At 45.3% G+C, this 15,242-nt stretch overlaps 1 pseudogene; it reads right to left on the bottom strand.

The window, feature by feature from the left end:
- Positions 1-10,128: 10,128 nt before the first annotated feature.
- Positions 10,129-11,450, bottom strand: LOC141580940 (large ribosomal subunit protein uL23-like; annotated as a pseudogene).
- Between the last annotated feature and the right edge of the window lie 3,792 nt (positions 11,451-15,242).

Here is a 15,242-nt window from a genome sequence, read left to right as displayed (position 1 = left end):
TGATGAATTCTAACTGAGGCAGGAGAATCGCTTGAACCGGGAGGTAGATGTTGCAGTGAGCCGAGATTGTGCCACTGAACTCCAGCCTGCGCAACAAAAGCAAAACACCATCTCAAAAAAAAGAAAAAAAGAAAAAGAAAAATATATATATAAACCTCTATCATTTACATTTCCTTAGATTACTTGGCAAAAAACAATAAAACGACAATAGTGAGAGAATTCAATGAACACACGAGGACATTTGATATTGAAACCTGCTTAATTGTCATCCCATAGAACTAATAGCTTCAGGGGTTTTTCTTTCTTTCTTTTTTTTTTTTTTTTTTTTGAGACAGAGTTCACTCTTGTTGCCCAGGCTGGAGTGCAATGGCATGATATTGGCTCACTGCAATCTCTACCTCCCAGGTTCAAGCGATTCTCCTGCCTCAGTCTCCCAAGTAGCTGGGATTACAGGCATGTGCCACCACACCTAGCTAATTTTGTATTTTTAGTAGAGACAAGGTTTCTCCATGTTGGTCAGGTTAGTCTCGAACTCCTGACCTCAGGTGATCCGCCCGCCTCAGCTTCCCAAAGTGCTAGGATTACAGGCATGAGCTACTGCACCTGGTCCACAGTTTTTTGAATAAATCTAAAAATTGACCCTCTCTGGGTCTTAAAACCTGAAACTTAAATTTGTCTCATCCGCCTTCCCTCCTTAGGAAACTGACACCCAGGTGATCCTGAAGCAGAAAGCTCTGAAACTCTTCAGATGACCCCATCCAAACAAGGAGACGCCAGGCCCGTCATCCATCATGATTGCTTCCTTACCCCTCCCTAAGTCCTGTTTTCCCACCTTCCCCATTATATAGACCCCCTCATTTTAGTTGGTTGGGGGGATGGATTTGAGACTTTCTCTCCCATTCTCCTTGGCTGCAGCATGTGATTAAAGCCTTCTTCCCTTGCAATACTCATCAGCAAGCAGCAGGCCTCGACCAAACCCCTGGCATTTGGGTAATGATATGACAGTTTATAGAAAACAGCCGCTGTTAGAAGTTTGAATGCATTGTTTACAGCAGCCAACTAAGCTAGATATGGTTGAATGCATCTATGGTTCTGGCCATTTGGGAGGCAGTAGCAGGAGGATCATTCGAGCCCAGGAGTTCAAATCCAGCCTGGGCAACATGGCGAGACCCAGTCTCTAAAAATATATATATATATATATATATATATAAATAAAATAGCCAACTGGCTAACCCACTCCACACATAACCTGAGGCTATGAACTTTGAGGCCATAAAAATGGAAGCTGTTGGTTGAAGTGTGATAAAGGATGTTATAAAGAAGACAGGGTTATTTTGAATGGTGATATTGCCCAGTCCACCTTCTTAAAGAAAAACAGAGAAATTATTTATTTTTGTTGGCAACATTACAGTTTCTCTCTTCCAAAGAACTCAGAGTATTCATACAAATACTGATAGACTTGAGGAGACAGAGGAGGTCGGGTGGGACATAAAGAAGTCAGAAGAAGAAGATGAGGGATGGGGAGGAGGAGGAGGCAACTGCAGGAGCAGGTGGTACGTTTTTCTTTTTTCTTTTTTTTCCTTTCTTTCTTGGGTTTTTTTTTTTTTTTTTTTTTGGAGATGGAGTCTCTCTCTGTCCCCTAGGCTGGAGTGCAGCCATGTGATCTCGGCTCACTGCAACCCTGCCTCAGCCTCCCAAAGTGCTGGGATTACAGGCATGAGCCACCGCACCTGGCCTGGTTTATATTTTAGTTTTTGCCCCCTATTGGTCATCTCGCAAAAGAGAAAATAATTTTATAATTCATACAACTTCAAAAATATATATAAGTCATTAATTTCTTGGTATTTCAGATTATCATTCCAGGTAATTTTTTTTTTTTGTGAGACAGGGTCTAACTCCATCACCCAGGCTGGAGTGCAGATCTTGGCTCACTGCGACCTCTGCCTCCTGGGTTCAAGAGACTCTCCTGACTCAACCTCCCAAGTAGCTGGGATTACAGGCATGCACCACCATGCCCAGCTACTTTTTGTATTTTTAGTAGAGACAGGGTTTCACCATGTTGACCAGGATGGTCTCGATCTCTTGACCTCGTGATCCACCGGCCTCGGCCTCCCAAAGTGGTGGGATTACAGGCATGAGCCACCGCGCCCGGCCTTATTTTTAATTTTTTTATGAAGACGGAGTCTCACTCTGTTATCCAGGTTGGAGTGCATTAGTGGTGTGATCTCGCTTCACTACAACCTTCACCTCCCAGGCTCAAGCGATTCTCTTGCCTTGGCCTCCCAAGTAGCTGGGATTACAGGCACATGTCACCAAACCCGGATAATTTTTTTGGTAGTTTTAGCACAGATTGGGTGTCATCATGTTGGCCAGGCTGGTCTCGAACTCTTGACCTCAAGTGACTGGCCCACCTCGGCCTCCCAAAGTGCTAGGATTATAAGTGTGAGCCACTGTGCCCAGCCTGGGGTTTATTCTTGACGTTGTATATTCTATGGGTCTTGATAACTGTATAAAGGCGTGTATCTACCGTTATACGCTCATACAGAGTATAGCAGTTCCTCCGATAACATCATTTCATTCAACACTGTTTTCTTTATAATGTTGATGAAAAAAAAATTGATTCTCAACTTAGCCCCTGTCTGTGTGGAGTGTGCACATTCTCCCCATGTCCATGTGGGTTTCTCCAGGTGCCCTGGTTTCCCAAAGATGTGCATAGTAGGTGAAATGGAGAGTACCTGGTCCCAGTGTGAGTGAGTGTGGGTGTGTGTGAGCAGCCCTGCGACAGAGTGACCGGTCCACCAGGACTCGTTCCCACTTTGAGCCCTGACCTGCCGGGACAGGCTCCAGCAACCCTTGCAACCTTGCAACTGAACTGGAATAAATGAGTAACGAATGATTTTACTGGTTTTTACTGGTGTTTCTTTTTTTTTTTACTTTTGAGACAGGATTTGGCTCTGTTGCCCAGGCTGGAGCACAGTGGTGAAATCTCAGCTCACTACAACCTCTGCCTCCTAGGTTTAAGCAATCCTCCCACCTCAGCCTCCTGAGTAGCTGAGATCACAGACGCCTGCCATAATGCCCAGCTAATTTTAATATGTTTAGTACAGACAGAGTTTCACCATGTTAGCCAGGCTGGTCTCAAATTCCTGACCTCAAGTGATCTGCCCGCCTCGACTTCCCAAAGTGCTGGGATTACAGGCATGACAGGGTTTCACCAAGTTGGCCAGAATGGTCTCAATCTCCTAACCTTGTGATCCGCCCACCTCAGCCTCCCAAAATGCTGAGATTATAGGCGTGAGCCACTGCACCTGGCCTAACATTTCTTTTTCAGACAGAATCTTGCTCTGTCACTCAGGCTACAGTGCAGTGGTGCAAACACAGCTCACTGCAGCCTCAACCTCCCAGACTCAGGTAGATCCTCTCACCTCAGCCTCCCAAGTAGCTGGGACTACAAAAAAAAAAAAAATTTATATATATATATATAAAGAGAGAGAGATGGAGTTTTGCTCTTGTCATCCAGGCTGGAGTGCAATGGGGTGATTCGGCTAGCTGCAACCTCTAGGTCTCCTGGGTTCAAGCAATTCTCCTGCCTCAGCTTCCCAAGTAGCTGGGATTGCAAGTGCCTGCCACCATACTCTGTAATTTTTTGTATTTTTAGTAGAGACAGGGTTTCACCATGTTGGGGCAGGCTGGTCTCGAGCTGCCTTGGTCTCCCAACGTGCTGGGATTACAGGTGTGAGCCCCTGGACCCAACCTAATTTTTGTATTTTTAGTAGAGATGGAGTTTCACCATGTTGGCCAGGCTGGTCTCAAACTCCTGACCTCAAGTGATCCACCCGCCTTGGCCTCCCAGTGTTCTGGGATTACAGGAGTGAGCCACTGAACCTGGCCTCAACATTTCTTTATTCCATATAAGTATGTGGTTCTTTGCTTTCTTCTTTAAATGATTGTAATATCTGTCTGGTTCCCTCCTCATATGAGGTAAATACATGTGTTCATTTTATATCTAAGTGAGAGTCATGGTTTTACCATTTCAGAAAACTTCCTTTAACAAAGGTAGCAATCTTTTACTGTATTATTCGTGTTTCTGAGTCTTAAATGGTTGCCGGGCACAGTGGCTCATGCCTGTAATTCCAGCACTTTGGGAGGTGGAGGTGGGCGGATCAGGAGTTCAGAAGTTTGAGAACAGCCTGGACAACACGGTGAAACCCCATCTCTACTGAAAATAAAAAAATTAGCCAGGCATGGTGGCACGTGCCTGTAATCAGATGTGTTTTTGGGAAGTTACTGGGGAGGCTGAGGTAGGAGAATTGCTTGAACCCAGGAGACGGAGGTTGCAGTGAGCTGAGATCATGCCACTGCACTACAGCCTGGCGGACACAGCAAGACTCCATCTCAAAAAAAAAAAAAAAAAAAAAAAAAATTGTCTCCCTCCTCGAAGGTTGTGAAGATACTTTAATATCTATTTTTCTAAGCCTTTTAAAATTTTACTTTCAGCCAGGGGAGGTGACTCATGCCTGTAAGCCCAACACTCTGAGGGGCCGAGGCAGGAGGATCACTTGAGTCCAGGAGTTCAAGACAAGCCTGGACAACATGGCAAAACCCCATCTCTACAAAAAAATACAATTATTAGCTGGGTGTGGGGGCGTGCATCTGTGGTCCCAGCTATTATACTTGGGAGGCTCAAGCGGGAGGGTCATTTGAGCCTGGGGAGATTGAAGCTGTAGTGAGCTGTGTTTGCACCACTGCACCATAGCCTGGGCAATAGAATGAGACTCTTGTCTCCAAAAAAGTCATAAAAGGTTTTACTTTTATTATTCATGTTATGTGGAATAGATGTTTGTTTATGGTATGAAATGGGGATGAAATTTAATTTTTTTCCCCATAGAGGGCCGGTTTTTCCCAGCATGATTTATTACCGCCTTTCCCACTTCATTGGTAATTCTACCTCTTTCATGTGTCAAGACTCCTTTATGCATAAGTCAGTTTCAAGGGGCCCCATTCTGTTCCAGGGGTCTACTTTTCCTTTTTTTTTTTTTTTTTTTTTTTTGAGACAGAGTTCACTCTGTCACCTAGGCTGGAGTGCAGTGGCGCAATCTCTGCTCACTGCAACCTCTGCCTCCCAGGTTCAAGCAATTCTCCTGCCTCAGCCTCCTGAGTAGCTGGGATTACAGGCGCCCGCCACCATGCCTAGGTAATTTTTGTATTTTCAGTAGAGATGGGGTTTCACCATGTTGCCCAGGCTGGTCTTGATCTCCTGACCCTGTCATCTGCCCATCTCAACCTCTCAAAGTGTTGGGATTACAGGCATGAGCCACCACACCCGCCCCATATGTGTTCTTAAAGTTAGATCTTTAATGTGTGAATCCTCTACCAATTCTTAGTTCCTTCTTGGACACCAGGGACTCCTTTCTGGGTCTTTCTTTCTTTCTTTCTTTCTTTCTTTTGCGGGGGGGACACCAGGGACTCCTTTCTGGGTTTTTCTTTCTTTCTTTCTTTCTTTTTTTTTAGATGGAGTTTCCTACTTATCACCCAGGCTGGACTACAGTGCCTTGATCTCGGCTCACTGTAACCTCTGCCTCCCGGGTTCGAGCTATTCTCCTGCCTCAGCCTTCTGAGTAGCTGGGACCACAGGTGTGCACCACTACACCCGGCTAATTTTGTATTTTTAGTAGAAGCATGGTTTCACGATGTTGGCCAGGCTAGTCTTGAACTCCTGACCTCAAGTGATCTTCTCGCATAGGACTCTCAAAGTGTTGGGATTATAGGCGTGAGCCACTGCGTCTGGCCTCCTTTCTGTTTTTAAATCTCCTTGTGGAAGATTTCCTAACTCAGTCCTTTGCAGAGTGTCAGGCACACTGCATTCAATAAACATCTGTTAAATAAATAATGGCCAAATAAAGGGATTTTCATTTGAAGAATTGTCTACTATTCTATGATCTGCAAATTCCATATTCAACTATGTTAGCATAAGAATATAATATATGTATCTTTGCCTCCCAATCTAATATAGGTAAAATTTAGTTAAAATAAATGCTGAGGGTAGCCCTTTAAAAAGGGAGGGAGGAGAGGAATATCAAAAATTGATATCCGGGGAGGAGGTGAGAAGGCATTGTTGCTAGGCAACCATTTCATTTCTAGTAGTTGCTGACCCCAGTTTCAGAAAGTCTCCTTTACCTCTCTCCTATTCTTATTCCTCTCCTCTTCTCATCTGATAGAGCCAAGAAAAAGATCGCCCAGGATAGTGGGAGGTAGGAGTGGAGGGGGATTTGTTTACCGAACAAATCTCATAGCTGGGGCAAAACTATGACTCGGTTTTCTTCTTCTTCTTTTTTTTTTTTTTTTTTTTTCCTGAGAAAGAGTCTTGCTCTGTCACCCAGGCTGGAGGGCAGTGGCATGATCTTGGCTCACTGCAACACTGCAATCCCAGGTTCAAGGGATTCTCCTGCCTCAGCCTCCCAAGGAGCTGGGAGTACAGGCGCCTGCTACTACGCCCAGCTAATTTTTGTATTCTTGGTAGAGACAGGGTTTCACCATGTTGGCCAGGCTGGTCTTGAAGTCTTGATCTTGTGATCCACCCGTCTTGGCCTCCCAAAGTGCTAGGATTACAGGCATGAGCCACCACGCCCAGTCTACGATTAGTTTTCAAAACACACATCACAGATTGAGATTCACCTTCCTTTTTAGAGAGCACATGCTGGTGTGAAGTTCAGACTGTGATATAAGGTACACTCTGCAATCATAGACTTGGGTTGTTGAGATAGAAAAAAACTCCTGGCTGGGATTGTAGATGCGGTGGCTCACACCTATAATTCCAGCACCTTGGGAGGCTAAGGCGTGTGGATCCTCTGAGGTCAGGAGTTCAAGACTAGCCTGGCCAACATGGTGAAACATCATCTCTACTAATAATACAAAAAAATTAGCTGGGCGTGGTGGCACATGCCTGTAATCTCAGCTATTCGAGAGGCTGAGGCATGAGAATCACTTGAACCCAGGAGGCAGAGGTTGCAGTGAGCCGAGATTACACCATTGCATTTTAGCCTGGGTGACAAGAGCAAAAATTTAGCCTCAAAAAAAAAGCAAAGAAAAGAAAAAGAAAAAACACTCCAGAGATACAGTGGCCATGGTTTTGAAACTAATTGCCCCCTTATGAGGAAATCATAAGAGAATGTTGAATTAGATAAATGCTTCAGGGTAGGAATGATGGGTTCTGCTTTGGTATTGGAAATGATTATGGGATAGCCACATAAAAATCTGGGAAGTTATGGGGCTGGGAGGCAGATGAACTATCTGGATGCCTAGGTTTATGAGTCATCAGCACGTGGTGGTTGAGACCAGGGCAGGAGCTGAATCCAGGCAGGGATTTATAGTGTCACAGGAGAAGGAGTCAGGGAATCTTAAATTTTATTGTACATTAGAATCACCTAAAATATTTTTTTACATTCCAGTGCTCAGGCCAAGCCTCAGACTGATAAAAGATGGGCTGAGCCCTTATTAGTTTAAAAAATCTGCCCAGATGATTCCAGGGTCAGCCACATTTAAGCACTATCACTGTGGGGGGACTCAATGGCTCACGCCTATAATCCCAACACTTTGGACGTCAAGGTGGGTGGATCACCTGAGATCAGGAGTTCGAGACCAGCTTGGCCAAAATGTCAAAAGCCCGTCTCTACTAAAAATACAAAATTAGCCAGACATGGTGGCAGGCGCCTATAATCCCAGCTACTTGGGAGGCTGAGGCAGGAGAATTGCTTGGACCCAGGAGGCAGAGGTTGCAGTGAGCCGAGACGGTGCCATTGCACTCCAGCCTGGGCAAAAAGAGTGAAACTCCATCTCAAACAAAACAAAACAAATAACAAAAACAAAAAGCTATCACTCCAGGACACTGGTTTCCAAAATTAAGCATGTATCTGAGTCACCCGGAGAGCTCGTGACACACAGACTTCTGGGCTTAAGAGTTTGCATTTCCAATAAGTTTCCAGGTGATGCTGATGCTGCCAGTCTGGGGAATATACTTTGAGAACCTCTGTTCTAGAGCAGTGCCCCTCAAACTTTGACATGCATACAAATTGCCTGGGAGGTCTTATTAAAATGCAGATTCTGAAGCAATGGGTCTTGGTCTTGGTAGGACATGGACTTCTTCGCTCCTAATGAGCTCTCAGGTGATGCTTACGCTGGCGGTCCAAAGGCTCCACTTTGTCCGTATAGATTAGTCCCTCTTTATTTGCAGTCAACCGAGGTCTGAAAATATTAAGCTGTTTTGAAAGAGAGAGAGAGTAATACCACATTCACATAGCTTTATCACAGTATATTGTTACCATGGTTCTATTTTATTATTAAGTATTGTTCATCTCTTATCGTGCCTATTTTATCAATTAACTATCATTTGAGTAAGTATGTATAGAAAAACATAGTATGCATAGGGTTGGGTACTATCCACAGCTTCAGGCATCTACTGGGGATCCTGAAATGCATTCCCTGCAGGCAAGGGGGGCTACTGGATTCACGTAAGCAAATCTGAGAAGTGAGGGACTGGCAGGCAGCGGAACTGCTGGAAGTGGAGGGCTGGACTTACCATCGTCAGTGTGTGAGTGCTGGTTGAAGCCAGGGCAGCAGCTGAGGCACCACAGACGGTTTGTTGTGTGACAAGGAGAAGCTTGGGATTATCACTTTTTTTTTTTTTTTTTTTTAGACAGGATCTCGCTCTGTTGTACAGACTGGAGTGCAGTAATGCCATCTCGGCTCACTGCAACCTCCACCTCCCAGGGTCCAGTGATTGTCCTGCCTCAGCCTCCCGAGTAGCTGGGACTACAGGCATGCACCACCACATCCAGCCAATTTTTTTGTATCTTTAGTAGAGAAAAGTTTTCACCATGTTGGCCAGGATGGTCTCAATCTCCTGACATCATGATCTGTCTGGCTTGGCCTCCCACAGTGATGGGATTATAGACCTCGCCCACACCCATGCCTGGCCGGGATAAACACCATTTTATTTTATTTTATTTTATTTTTGAGACAGAGTCTTGCTCTGTCTCCCAGGCTAGAGTGCAGTGGCACAATCTTGGCTCACTGCAACCTCCACTTCCTGGGTTCAAGCAATTCTTCTGCCTCATCCTCCTGAGTAGCTCGAACTACAGGCATGCGCCATCACACCTGGCTAATTTTTTTGTATTTTTAGTAGAGACTGTGTTTCGCCATATTGGCCAGGCTGGTCTCAAACTTCTGACTTCTTGATCCACCTCCTTCGGCCTCCCAAAGTGCTGGAATTACAACCTTGAGCCACCATGCTTCTTAAAGAACAGGTGGCTGGAGGAAGAGCCACCTGACAAGGATGCCAGCAGAGAGCAGCTGGAGAGGTAGGCAGGCCATGCCGGGAAGTGGGGGCAGGAGGCGTGCAGCATTTTGAGGGGTCACAGAGGATCAGCGAAGAGTGTGCACTGACTCTGCAAGCCCCCCTCAGGCCAGGGTGAGCTGGGGAGTTCTGTGGCCCTTCTGCACTTGTGCCCTGCGTCCTTAGAAGGATGAGGCCTTGGTCTGGCGAGGTTGGTCAAGCCACTTGACTTCTGTGAGTGTCTTTTTACCCATCTATAAATTGGGATGATAACAACTTTCTTAAGGCCAGGTGCACTGGCTCATGCCTGTAATCCCAGCACTTTGCACTTTGGGAGGGTGAGACAGGAGGATTGCTTAAGGACAGGAGCTCTAGACCAGCCTGACCAACATGGTGAAAACCCATCTCTATTTAAAAAAAAAAAAAAAAAAGGCCGGGCGCGGTGGCTCAAGCCTGTAATCCCAGCACTTTGGGAGGCCGAGGCGGGTGGATCACGAGGTCGAGAGATCGAGACCATTCTGGTCAACATGGTGAAACCCCGTCTCTACTAAAAGTGCAAAAAATTAGCTGGGCATGGTTGCACGTGCCTGTAATCCCAGCTACTCAGTAGGCTGAGGCAGGAGAATCGCCTGAACCCAGGAGGCGGAGGTTGCGGTGAGCTGAGATCGCGCCATTGCACTCCAGCCTGGGTAACAAGAGCAAAACTCCGTCTCAAAAAAAAAAAAAAAGATAATTCTTTGTGTAAAGAAGGAAAACCTCCATTTGTCTCCTTCCCATCTTAGGTTCATTGGCTGGGACCCTGCAAGCTACACTGACAAAAGACAGATGAAAAAGAGAAAAGCAAATTGAAGTTTATTCACAGATGCATCACACGTAAACTTGGAGATCCCCGAGGAGTCACTCCAAGGAGTAGCTAGAACCTCAGCTTATACAGCATCATAGCAAGAGAACAATAACCTTTAGAGAAGCAACAAGACAAAGGAAAAAGGACTTTGAGCTTCCAGGGGTGACAAATTGGGAAAAGGTAAATATATGGGGAAAGGAATGGAAGATAAGGGCTAGTTTCAGCAAAGTTTGTTGTGTAGATTCCTCTGGTGCTGTGTCTTGGGGAATGAAGAATCACTCTGCCTTTCCTGGTAGAGAAAGAAGGAGGTCAGAGAGCTTTTCTTGGGTCTACTTTTTCTTTCTTTCTTTTTTTTTTTTTTTTATGGTGAAAAGATATATATTTAGAATTAGCCAGTGGACACAGTTTAGATGATCCCAGTTTTGTTGGCAACATCCAAAGCCTTGTAATCAGGAGCCAGCCAAGAACACACCTTCTTCTCTCAATCAGGCCTAATCAGGGCGCTGACCTTGGCCACATGAACATCACAGAGCTTCTTCACAGCCTGTTTGATCTGGTGTTTGTCGGCTTTAACCCACAACGAACATAGGGCGTTGTTGTCTCCTATCTTATTCATGGTGGACTCGGTGGTCAGCAGAAACTTGATGATAGCATAGTGGTCAAGCTTGTTCTCCTGGGGGCGCTCTGCAAGGATATTTGGGCTGCCTCTGGAGTCGCCAGAAGGTGGGTGTTATGTGGATCTTTTCTTTGTTTCTGTGGACACCTTTCAACATTGGCCTTCCTGGCCTTCAAAACCTTCGCTTTGGCTTTAGGAGGGGCAAGAGCTTCCTTCTTCACTTTTGGCGCCATCTTGTGAAAAGGGCATTTTTTAATTTTTTATTTTTTAAAAATGAGACAGAGTCTCACTCTGTTGCCCAGGCTGGAGTACAATGGTGTGATCTCAGCTCAATGCAACCTCTGCCTCTGGGGCTCAGTCGATCCTCCCACCTCAATGTCCTAGGTAGCTGGGACATAAGCATGTACCCCCACACTCCGCTAATTTTTGTATTTCTTTTTGTGGAGATGGGGTTTCACCATGCTTCCCAGGCTGGTGGTGTACTCGTGGGCTCAGGCCATCACCTGACTTGGTCTTCAAAGTGCTGGGATTACAGACATGAGCCACTTTGCCCGGCTGTGTCTCTTTAAAATTGTCTTCAATTTGAAATCATCTTTATGCCAAAAGGGCATATTTTGGGTGGCATATTCTGCTACCCTTTGTAATAATGACTAAAAAAGATGCTCAGTCTCTTGATGATGTTCCTTTTTTTTTTTTTTTTTTTTTTTTTGAGACGGAGTTTTGCTCCTGTTGCCCAGGCTGGAGTACAGTGGCGCGATCTCTACTCACTGCAACCTCCGCCTCCCGGGTTGAAGCCATTCTCCTGCCTCAGCCTCTGGAATAGCTGGGATTACAGGCATGCACCACCATGCCCGGCTAATTTTTGTATTATTTTAGTAGAAAGGGGTTTCATCATGCTAGTCAGGCTGGTCTCAAACTCCTGACCTCAGGTGATCCACCCGCCTCAGCCTCCCAGAGTGCTGGGACTAGTCTTGAGCCATCGCCCTTGGCCTTGATGTTTCTTGATAAGCCTTAGCTTCTTTCATCTTTGTCCTTCCTCACCCAAGTCTCACCCAATCTCTTGCCTCAGATATCCATCTGAACCTTTCTCTGCAAATTCCTCTGTGTTTAAGTTTTCTATAAAGACCTCACCGTGACAGGAATGTGCATGATAGGAAAGTGAGTGCTTCACAGAGGCTCCCTTCCTGCGTAGCCCAGCCCTCTGCAGCGGCACCTCCCCCCACCCAAACCTCAAGAATCCCTTCTGAATGTGACATGCAGTCTCTGGAAGTTGAGGGAACAAATAAATACATGCCTCCTGCTGTGCTTAACATAATTCCCAACTGGAGATGTTCAAGTGACCCTTCAGATTTCTCCATGGAAAAGATGCATGGTTGCTAGGAAACCAACAATTGGTCTTAACCACACCTAGCACGAAGTGCTCCCAACCTAAAGCACTATAATTATATTCAGGGATTTTTTAGCTGCTGTTCCATTATCATCTTTTAAAAATTCAGTTTGACAAATATTTATGGAACTTGTTCATGCAAGGAACTTGCAAAGCACAGATCTGATTATGTCCCTCCTCAGCTTAAAAGCCTTCTGGGTCCTCCCTCCTGCCTGTTGACAAGAAGAATTAAACTCTGCAAAATATTTGAAGAGGACCAGGCATGGTGGCTCACGACTGTAATCCCAGCACTTTGGGAGGCCAAGGCGGGCGGATCATCTGAGGTTAGGAGTTCAAGACCACCCTGGCCAACATGGTGAAACCCTATCTCTACTAAAAATATGAAAAATTAGCCGGGTGTGGTGGCTTATGCCTGTAATCCCAGCTACTCAGGAGGCTGAGGCAGGAGAATCGCTTGAACCTGGGAGACGGAGGTTGCAGTGAGCTGAGATCGTACCACTGCACTCCAGCCTGGGTGACAGAGTGAGACTCCATCTCAAAAAGAGAGAAAAAAAGTTTTTTTAATTAAAAAAATGTATTTGAAGAGATTTATTTTGAGCCAAATATAAGTGACCATGGCCCATGACACAGCTCTCAGGAGGTCCTGAGAACATGTACCCAAGGTGGTCAAGGTACACCTTGGTTTTTTGTATTTTAGGGAGGCATGAGACATCAATCAAATACATTTTGGTGGCCGGGTGTGGTGGCTCACGCCTGTAATCCCAGCACTTTGGAAGGCCAAGATGGGTGGATCATGAGGTCAGGAGTTCAAGACCATCCTGGCTAACATGGCAAAACACCGACTCTACTAAAAATACAAAAATTAGCCGGGCATAGTGGCAGGCACCCGTAATCCCAGCTACTCAGGAGGTTGGGACAGGAGAATGGCTTGAACCTGGGAGGCAGAGGTTGCAGTGAGCCGAGATTGCACCACTGCACTCCAGCCTGGACGACAGAGCAAGATTCTGTCTCAACAACAACAACAACAAGAAGGTGGACTTTTTCCCGCAAGAGACTTTGCAGGGCAATTTCCAAGGCATGGCAAGGAAATAATCTTTTGGGGTTAAATATTTTCTTTCTTGTCTCATAATGTTATACCAGAGTCAGATTGAAAAGCCAAATTACAATATACAGAGTCAAATAAAACCATGACACGAGAATCTATGGTTTGTACGGCATAACTCCCTAGACCCCTAAGGTCTGGGCATTTGGGCAAGATAAAAAGTCAGAACTTACTCCTGATGTCCCATCCCCCCACAAAATGAAAAATGAAGTCAAAACTGCTGAATCTGGCCTGCAAAGCCAGCCTCCTTTCCTGCCTGCTGTAGCCTCACCTGGCAGCTCCTCACTGTCTTCACTGTATGCTCTTGGGTCTTTCTGAAATCCCATCCTGTTTTGCCTACACAATGCCTTGTCATCTTTCCAAGCCCAGCTTAAAAGAGATGATTTACTCCAGGCATGGTGGCTCACATCTGTAATCTCAGCACTTCAGGAGGCTGAGTTGGGTGGATCACCTGAGGTCAGGAGTTCAAGATCAGCCTGACCAAAATAGTGAAACCCTGTCTCTATTAAAAATATAAAAATTGGCCGAGAGCCATGGCTCACACCTGTAATCCCAGCACTTTAGAGGCCAAGGTGGGTGGATCACAAGGCCAGGAGTTCAAGACCAGCCTGGCCAAGATGGTGAAACCCCATCTCTACTAAAAACACAAAAATGAGCCAAGTACAGTGTCAGGCACCTGTAATTCCAGCTACTTGGGAGGCTGAGGCAGGAGAATTGATTGAACTCAGGGAGCAGAGGTTGCAGTGATCTGAGATCGCACCACTGCACTCCAGCCTGGGCAACAGAGTGAGACTCCATCTCAAAAAAAAAAAAAAAAATTAGCCAGGCGTGGTGGTAGGTGCCTGTAGTCTCAGCTACTGGGGAGGCTGAGGTGGGAGAATTTCTTTTTTTTTTTTTCTCCCCCTAGCCAGGAGAATTTCTTGAACCTGAGAGATGAAGGAAGTAGTGAGCCGAGATAACACCTCTATACCCCAGCCTGGGTGACAGAGTGAGACTCTGTCTCAAAGCAAAAAAGGAAGATGATTTATTTCAGGCTGAATGAATTGCTCATTCCTGTTCATTAATAATTTGAAGTGTGCATGATTTATGGAACAAAACTGTTTTGTCTATACAGTACGAAACACATCTTGTTTTCCTTCTAGCTTGTTCTCGCTCTCTTTTTTTTTTTTTTTTTTTTCAGAGATGGGGTCTCCCTTTGTTGCCCAGGCTGGAGAGCAGGGGCTATTCACAGGTGTAATTATAGCCCACTATAACCTTGAACTCTTGGCTTCAAGCAAGCCTCCCCACTAAGCTTCCCAGTAAGGCTCCCCCTCAAGCTTCTTCAGTAGCTGGGAGAAACCACCAGTGAGCTCAGTAGCCTTCTTTCTTTATAGAAAACAGCTGCTAACAATTCTCTGTCTGCTCCTATCATTTGGACTCCCTATTGGTAACAAAACTAACGCAGCTGATAATTCTTTTATTTCACAAATTATGGTCCTGACTTAATAAATACAGAGTTAAGAATTTTAAAATTTAAAAGGCAGCTAGTAATTATCCCAGAGTGGTTTTTAAAAAATTACATGCGCTCTGCTACCCAATCGTGGTTAGCATGGCAATGGGAGATGTCCCCCTTTGTTCGGATTTTATTAAATTTGTTCCCAGAAGGCGTCTACTCAAGAGCAGTAGCATTATTTGAAGCTTCACGGCATCAAAAAGTTCATTCTTTAGGAAATAAATGGCTTTTTGTGATAACATAAACAACCTGGCAGCTATCATCCATCGAATCTGGATTATTAAGATAGCTAACTTCTGGTTTTCTTTAGACACATGCTTACAATTCTCTCTAAACCTTGGCGCATACACAGGCCCTGTTTCTTGCAGACTCTGCCTTTTATCGTTGCCATTGCGACAAATGGATTTCACGGGACCATGGATCTTTGAAATGTTTTCCCTTTACCACCTTCCTGTCTGTTCCCTTGAGCT

This window comes from Saimiri boliviensis, chromosome 13, assembly GCF_048565385.1.
Source record: "Saimiri boliviensis isolate mSaiBol1 chromosome 13, mSaiBol1.pri, whole genome shotgun sequence".
Classification (NCBI taxonomy): Eukaryota; Metazoa; Chordata; class Mammalia; order Primates; family Cebidae; genus Saimiri; species Saimiri boliviensis.
The sequence above is the reverse complement of the archived record's forward strand: the minus strand, read 5'-3'. Positions and strand labels throughout refer to the sequence as shown.